General features: G+C 33.6%; 1 long non-coding RNA gene across 1 annotated transcript in view; it reads left to right on the top strand.

The window, feature by feature from the left end:
- Positions 1 to 502: 502 nt before the first annotated feature.
- The window catches only part of LOC108287572, a 50,106-nt gene continuing 43,198 nt past the window's right edge, over positions 503 to 7,410 (top strand). Inside the window, exon 1 of the long non-coding RNA XR_001818388.2 lies at positions 503 to 729. This is a non-coding gene — a long non-coding RNA (uncharacterized LOC108287572). The remainder of the gene's footprint in view (positions 730 to 7,410) is intronic.

Here is a 7,410-nt window from a genome sequence, read left to right as displayed (position 1 = left end):
AACATAAAAATAAAACTTGAAAATGCATCATTGAAAATAATTGATTTTGTGCTTCAAAACATGACAGCTCCACAAAGGAATATGATGATCATTTACTTTCTGTCACTTCCAAACTTAACTGAAGGGAGGAAAAAAAAAAAAAAAAAAAAAAAAAAAACACAAAAAACATGTTTCTGACAGGCAGACAAGCAAACCATAGACAAAACTGCAGGTCAGGGGGGTAAAAAGAAAAAAGAAATCTTAAAAAAGCTGAGCTTCCAATCACCTCCTACCAGTCTCTGTGAAGGATGACTTCAGCCCCTTTCTTAACTAATTCTGTCACTGTAAAATCCTACAGTCATTCTTCCACACATAAAGGACAAATAAGCTCAAGAGGAGGATCTAGATGCTTTCAGTTTTAACTATTCACCAATGGTGGAAAAGGCAGAATGCCTAAGCTATGTCTTTGTGGCCAATAGGATAGCTGTGTATCTCTCACATGACTCACTGCCCCTGTCTTTCACATGGACTGTAATTTAGTTCAATTCAGAACTGCAGATAGTACAGCTTCCACAGGAGCAAGGGATGTCTGGGCACAAGTGGCTGAGTTCTGAGTGACTTTACAAAGCACTTTCTACCTTCCTCCGGCATGAAAACAGGGATTCTGCACCTGCGTCATGGACAGTCTGGCAAAAGCCTCTGCTCTGCCTCTGCGGACAAGGAACTAAAGCAAATGACCATTTTGAAATTGTAAGTATACATTTCTTTCCGTCAAGCGTACTGATTAAAAATAGTTTTATGTCAGCAACATCCAATATTTAAAGATTTCTTCGGGGTGCTCTTTTATGTGTATGTTAAAGGGTATTCAGCTGGCAGGAAAACATTCCAGGGACAATTGTTGCATACCTTATTCTGTTAAGGATAAAGAATTAAAAATAAAAGTCAGGCATTCCAAAGAGTAGCTGTAGGAGGCTGGACGCCGGAACATGGGAATATTGCTCTAGTGTGCTGCTTTGTTCATAAGAAAAAATGAAGGCACACACATATGTACTTAGTTCACTTCTTTTTGCTCTTTATGTCTAATAAGATTTGCTCTGTCTCCCAAAAATAAAAGACAAACTTTGCTGACTCCACTGACAAGGGCACCGTGGACTTCAGACATCTGACAGTTATTATAATTAGCTATGAAAGACTGCAAAGACACTTGGGGGCAAATAGCTCTTAAAATCTGAACAATGGCTTCAAGCCAGGGCTTTCTTTATACACTTTTTTAACCACCACTTTTATTTTATAATCAGGATAGAGACCGAACTGGTTTCCGTGTTGTAGTCCACAAAATGTGAAATAAAGTCCCAGCAGAAGTGAAGGCGCCTGAAAGTGGCCAGTGTAAAGAGAAAAGGAAAAGACAGCTTTCTGTCTTAGGATCTAGCCTTCCATGTATAAAGATTTTTTTTTTTTTTGCAATTCCTAATAGGGTGGAGTGAGGATGTGGGGGTGGGGAGGGAGCATGCGGAAGCTTCTTTATAGAAGAATGCTTGAAGAATAAAATAATTTGGCATTTTTTCTGACTAGCCAGCAAAGATATGATTAGCATCTAAGTTCCTTACATTCTTAGTAAGGTTTTTCGATGGAGTTCCAAACAGAAGCAACATACAATGCAGTTTTTTAATTTATAAAATAATTGGAAACAAATGGAGAGAATGTTCCTGTATTACTGCTTTCTTTTTATATTCAGCTAGAGTAATCTAGCAATGCATTATGCCTTTACTTCTAGAATTGTTCAAATCCTTAAAAAGTTATAAGCTAAGTCTTATAAGAAATTAAAAGGCAAATCACATCAATGTGATTCCGACTGATGAAGATTTTGAATGACAAAGGCTCCAACAAAAAGAGTTTGTGAAAAACATCATCCTCCTCATTTTTAAAAGAGAATATTAACTCCATCAATTATTGAAAGGAATTATTCAAAGGCTCCAGACATAACTAATTACGGCTTAAAGAGAGCTGCCGGAGCAGAGCCTGTGTTCTAATTATAAAAGTCCAAGACGTTCGGATTCATTTTCTTAAGGAGGACTTGAAAATACATACAAATTTTCACATAATCTTATAAAAATACACCGTTTTTTTTCTTTGTCTGCTCTCATGTTATCTACACCTCCCCCACCGCCGCCCACTGTGTGCTGAGACACCTGAAGGCTAGACATAATGATCAACAGAGCTCCAGCCTGTCTGGACTGCAGCCAGATTTTTTTTCCCTTCTACAATCAAGGAGCTTGCACGCAATGCATGCCGAGCCTATTCCTCTGCTATGTGCAGATCCGGGATGGAAGTCTTACACATACTGCGGAAAGATTAAAGACAACAATATCCCCTTTCTCTTACCCTAGACAGCCTCAATTTTTAACCCTTTCATTACCTTTGAAACCAAGACGTCGTCCCCATTCAAAGGCAGGTCTCAAGGGACTTTGCAACACTCCCACAGCAGATCATACAGATGCACATGCCTCATTTGGTGTAGAGATCTCATCTCCACAGATCCTATCAGAATGTTTTAGGACTAACAGTGTGCCAACTAAACATAACATAATTTGTTTGTGTGGGGAATGCATTTTTGAATGAACTTAGGCTGCATGAAATCTGGAAAAAGTCAAAGGTCTGTCAAAAGATTCTTGCAAACCTTGCAGAAGGTTATATACCATTTCTGATAATGCTGTTCTTTAAGCATCTCTCTCTCTCTCTCTCTCCCTCTCTTTCTCTCTCTCTGTCACATACACACACACACACACACACGCACACACACACACACACGCTCTCTCTTTTTCTCTGTGTAGCTCAAGATGCACACACTCAACCAGGCAATTATATCATTATATCACAGAGAAATCCAGGTTAGCTGGTGATGTCATCGTGTATAAAATTTCGCCTTTGCGGGCAACATTTTCAATCACCTAATCGCTAATGTCTGTTGGGTGTGTGCCCATAGGAAGTTCACGTGCTCATGGGGTTAACCGACACCCACAGGAAAGGACTATTTTATTTGCAGCTATCTTTCTTTCGAAGATGTGTTTATGGGGCAGGACGGGTATGTTTATCAAGAGATATGTAGTCAGTCAGAGTTTCCTGGTTCTAGGAAGCCTTGTTAATATGCTGGTTGAATATTTGAAAGGTGGCTGAATTTCAATGATATGAATAGGATGTAGAAATGGTGAGCATTTTGAAATCAAATTGGATGAAAATGCTACAATACTGCGATTTAGGATGATTTGGTGTTTTTTATTTGCCACTTAATATTTGGTAACAATTAAATCCTTTGTACTTTTATTTCTTAAGGAAAGAATAATTTTATACCATTGATTTAGAAGTAATTCTCTCTCATGTGCTTTTATAAGGGTATATCTCTGGTTAGATAATAGTTGAATTAACTTTTGCGTGAACTAATACAGTGTTTGGATTTATTTTCAAGTCTGTTTGATGGGTCTTACACTGGATAGTTACTCACCAAACATGTGCTCTGATTTTTATTAATGTACACATTTAAAAGTACATCATTTTATTTCAAGTAAAGAAAGTTTGATAGTTTTACCAAAACATACTACCTGATTAGAGATGTATATATAGAACAATTCTGTATACATACTTCCCCTTAACTACCAAGTTTTGTTATGTAGTTTAAATTAATCTTCATTAGAATACAATGACTGCTATACTGACGAGTTTTTATATACCAAGTATCTGATACATAATTTTTGAAATTTTGGAATTTGCTGTTAAAACTTCTTCATTCTTGCATACTAAGGAGCGATTAATCTGAAAGGGTTTTCAAAGCATATGTGTATAAACAGCACTATGTATATGTCAGCAAATTAATAAGGTTCATTTTGCCAATGTGTTGTTTTAAAAAACATGAAAAATGTTTCGTTCTTTTTCTGCTTTCATGTTACCATTGTTAAGAAAAGCTTTTGTTAAGAAAAGTACATGTAACTGACACATTTTGTACTTAGAGAAAGCAAGTGACATAAGTTAGATGACATTCTATGGAGTAAGTCTCCATTATGAACTAATAAATAACTTCTTTAAGAAATTCTTGGCCTGACTCTACATAAACAGTTCTTCCAACATATAGCGGAAGACTGATTATTAATTATATAATTTCTTTATCAAAGATTAAATGAACAAATATTTGTATTTAAATTTTACCTACTTTCAAAAAACAATACATGACATTGCCCATTGGGGATACAGGTTACTGAAAAGGCGTCTTTCAAAGACAAGAAGATAATGGACTTGATTGAAATAGTTGAACTACGTAACGCCAATTCAAGAACAAATGGTTTTTCAGAGCATAACGGAGAAAGAACAATTTACTATAGTACAGTTTATTCTTCTTACACAATGGCAATGATTTATTTGAAATGGCAGAACAAACATAGCAGATGTATAAAACAACAAATGGATATTTTATTTCAAGGATATGTCAAGACTATTTTGTTTCATATATTAGAATATTCTTAATCCAATTATTTATCTGAAGACTTAGCTTAAATCCACATCCTTTTTTAGCATGTGTTGATATTATGATCATGTAGTATATTTAGTGTATATATGATGCATTTGAATATAGTCTTCTGACCCAAAATAATTGTTGACACTTTATTATAAGAGTTTTTGAAGACTATTAATGTATTTCAATATGATAAAATTTAGATTGCGACCTCAACTAGCTACATCTATACTAACAGAAGGGCGTTATCAGATACTGAACGAATTAATGTATTGATGTTATAATTACTGCAAATACCTCATGTCAAAAAATAGTATCAAAAGATATGACTCCAATTTGACGAACAGCATAAAATGTTGTTTTAAAACCATCTCTGTTTCTTACTACCATGAAAATGATTTCTAAAAGAAGACTCAACACTTATCATTTCTCCACATGAAAAGAGAATTTTTTTTTTAATTTAGCCTTTAGGCATAGGGCTTGAAATTACTGTGAGTAGATGCCTGAGCACTGTGCAGAGAATGCACAAGAACCTCAAGTTGCCACGCGAAAAGAAGGGAAACTGGTTTGGCTGCTTCATGTCTCAAATTTTATTCTTGCAATCCTACATGAAGACAATATTCAAAATCAATTTGAGTGAAAACTATCAAAGTTATTTTCACAATTTTTACAAGATCCAGTGTCTTGTTGACACTCTGTGAGGGAAAAGTGTTCTAAAAATGATTGAATGTTCTACTGAGTAAAACTCAGTCAAGCTCAGTGAGACGCTGGGGTCAAATGGGCTCATGAATCACAGATAGGAAATGAACTGTGTATTGCATATTTGAAAGTTTAAAAAGAAACATTTGGGATATTTTACCGTAAACAGATTTTGGTTTGATTTTTGGCACATCTTTTTAAACATCAAGCCTGCAGTTCAGCTGAAATAACTTTTATATGTATAGCTAAGACCAGATGGCCACGTGCTCCTTTCTTATTTAGATGAGACTTTTCTTTTCAATAACATCTTTCTTCCTGACCTGCTTAAAAATTCCAGCGAATGAAATCAGCACAGGATTTTCAATTCTAATTGACCATGTGCAGAGGAAGGGCCAGTAGAGAAATCAGTGGAGGCATTGTGAGGCTCACTGCCTCAGTTTTGTCTTTGTGTTTTACCCTTACAAGCCAATCTAGATTAATCAAAAGCATTTAATTTTTATTAATATTAATATAGCTCTAAGAGTAATCCTCAATTAAAATTATTTGGGTTTTTTTTTCTATCATTTTATCACAAGCAATTTTTTTAAAGTTATTATTTGCTTACACAGTTTCAACTGTCTGGTAAGCACTTTATTGGTTAAAAAATAAAATATTGGTTGAACTAAGATGAAAGAATGATTGTATTAAATTTTTCTTGTCAATTAAGAAAACAGTATTTTTTAAAGATACATAGTCTTTTTAAATTTACCACGAAAATATTCACTATCTAAAATTCTTTGTTCATTATGTGTATAGTCATTTTATAAAGAAAAATATCTTTATATAAATTTTATTTGAACTTGGACCAGTAAAAAAATATCAAGAATAGAAGGTGATCTCCATATTCAGTATAGCTCAGGGAATTGCACATGTATTAAAAGTGGGCATTTAAGTTCCCAGATTTTTTTTTCTTTTTGAGAAATTCTTGACTCAAATATTTATCTGTTTAATTTATTTGTAAGTGCAAAGAGCCAAATTCTTTTCAAAAAACATTATTTATTCGAATGGTGAAAATGTTAGACGAATACAGGTTATCTGGATATATTGACATTTGTTTGCCTAATAAGGATAGGAAAAAACCATGAACCAAAGGTGCATATTTTAAAAATATATAATAGAGATAAGAAAAACTCCAAATTAATTATCAATGTTATTGAAAAATGTTGAAGTGAGCTCACAGCAACACTCTATTTGATTTGGTGTTCCTCGCTCACTCTTCTTCAGGTATCTTATATCTTAAGCAAATCAATTAGTTGTCAAAAAATATGTGATGCCTAATCATCAAAAGCCATGTTTTTTTAATTGTTTGAAAAATGCAAGTCTTATGAATGATAAGAACAATTTGAATTTTTTTAAACCATAATTTCAGAGAAAACTCAACTGTATTTGTTCATGGGATTCACCAATATGAAGGCATGTTCTAAGCCACCAATATATGAAGTCAATTCTTTACGAACATATAAAATTAAATATCTGACATTATCTTTTTTATACATATGTGTATGTATATATATATATTCATTCTATATACAGGGAATAAATTTTATATATGTAGTGCGAGTCAATTTGTGCTTCCAAAATATGAGAATTTTTCAATATTTGATGATTTTCCCATCTATTTATGAATTATAAAAACCCATTAGGGAATTAAGGGCACTGATGTAGCCAATTCTTGTTTTCCTGTCCCAAATAAATACAATATTTTTAGAAACTTAAGAAATCAAAAACCCCAAGCATAAAAGTATTAAAATATACATATTTCTAGCTTAGCTTTATTTTTAAAACTATACATTTTAATGGTGCTAAATCTAACTTTGTAGATTGGAGGTGATGGATAATAGGGTCTTAGGAAAAATGGTAAAATTACATTGGTGTTATAATTTCAGATGGTTGAAGCTAAGATGATCTGAACAGAGGTTTAAATAAGGAATAGAACACTGAACTAATCCCATTTTATCCTTTTCCATGTTATTCTAGAAAAATAGGTTTTGATATTGCAAGATTATAGACAATCACAAATATTACATAAAATAAGACACTTTTTACTAATCTTTGAAATAAGTTTTTATACTTTTATGTGTGTGGGGTCGTGGTTGAGATTTACTGCTCTGTTTGTTTTCACGTATCCTGATTCTGTAGGTGAACAGAGCATTAAAAAAATAGGGTCAGTTAGGGAAGCTTTGCAATTGTGC

The sequence above is a fragment of the Cebus imitator genome, unplaced genomic scaffold, assembly GCF_001604975.1.
Source record: "Cebus imitator isolate Cc_AM_T3 unplaced genomic scaffold, Cebus_imitator-1.0 Scaffold347, whole genome shotgun sequence".
Lineage (NCBI taxonomy): Eukaryota > Metazoa > Chordata > Mammalia > Primates > Cebidae > Cebus > Cebus imitator.
Note: the sequence above shows the minus strand (reverse complement) of the source record. Positions and strands in the feature narration are given on the sequence as shown.